Source organism: Ochlerotatus camptorhynchus, unplaced genomic scaffold (genome assembly GCF_037179485.1).
Source record: "Ochlerotatus camptorhynchus isolate MF236.1 unplaced genomic scaffold, CSIRO-AGI_Acam_v1.1 ptg000039l, whole genome shotgun sequence".
Classification (NCBI taxonomy): domain Eukaryota; kingdom Metazoa; phylum Arthropoda; class Insecta; order Diptera; family Culicidae; genus Ochlerotatus; species Ochlerotatus camptorhynchus.
Window position 1 is genome coordinate 285,001 of NW_027040530.1, and position 1,234 is coordinate 286,234.

Genomic DNA, 1,234 nt, shown 5'->3' on the forward strand with positions numbered 1-1,234 from the left:
GGCGATATGCACGATGGGGAGCTTCCCCATTCAGGAGGTAGTCGTGTCCAACTCGAGCGAGGGATTCGTGATCGCCAGGGTTAACGGAGTATACTTAAGTAGCTGCTATGCTCCGCCCAGGTGGTCTATCGAGCAATTCTCGCAGATGGTGGACAGACTGACTGCGGTACTTGTCGGCCTAAGACCGGTGGTCATTGCGGGCGACTTTAACGCATGGGCGGTAGAGTGGGGTAGCCACCACACCAACCAGAGAGGACGCATCCTACTGGAGGCAATGGCCAAGCTGGACGTTGTACTATCCAACACCGGCTCGGTCAGTACCTACAGAAGGAATGGTGCAGAATCCGTCATCGACGTGACATACTGCAGCCCGAGTTTGGAGGGCAACCTACACTGGAGGGTCGATGAGGGTTACACTCATAGTGACCATCAGGCGATTCGGTACAGTGTGGGGCCAGGTGAGAGGCGAGTGGCAGGAGGAAATTCTTCCTGCGCTCGAGGCTGGCGGACGTCGTTCTTCGAGGAGGAGGTCTTCGGCGAAGCACTGAGGCGGGAGCGAATAACCCCGGATCTGACGGGGGAAGAACTGGTAGCAGCACTGACAAGGGCGTGCGATACAACCATGCCTAGGAGAGCCTATCCCAGGCATGGCCACAGACCGGTGTACTGGTGGAGCGAGTCGATTGCTATCCTCAGGGCGTCTTGCCTCCAGGCGAGAAGGAGGATGCAACGAGCTCGTACGACTGAATCTCGCGAGGAACGCCGCGTCGCTCTCCGAGCGGCTAAGGCAGCCCTCAATAAAGAGATCGCCAGACGCAAGCGCGCGTGCTTTGACAGCCTATGCCAAGGCGCCAACACGAACCCATGGGGGGATGCTTACAAAGTGGTCATGGCAAAGACCCGCGGCGTGACGGCACCCCCGGAGAGATCACCAGCGGTACTGGCTCCGATCGTTGGGTTCCTGTTCCCGCGTAGGGACGTAGACTCCTGGCCGCGGATCCCAGGCGCGGATCAGGGAGAAGTGTCTAGAGTGACGAACAGTGAACTTGGCGGTATTGCCAGGTCGCTGGTGGTGGGCAAGGCCCCGGGCCCAGATGGGATCCCGGTTGTGGCTCTGAGGGCGGCCGTTGCGGAAAATCCAGACATGTTCCGTTCTGTTTTTCAGACTTGTCTGGACGTAGGCGTCTTCCCAGACGCGTGGAAGCGGCAGAAGCTGGTGCTGCTTCCGAAGCCA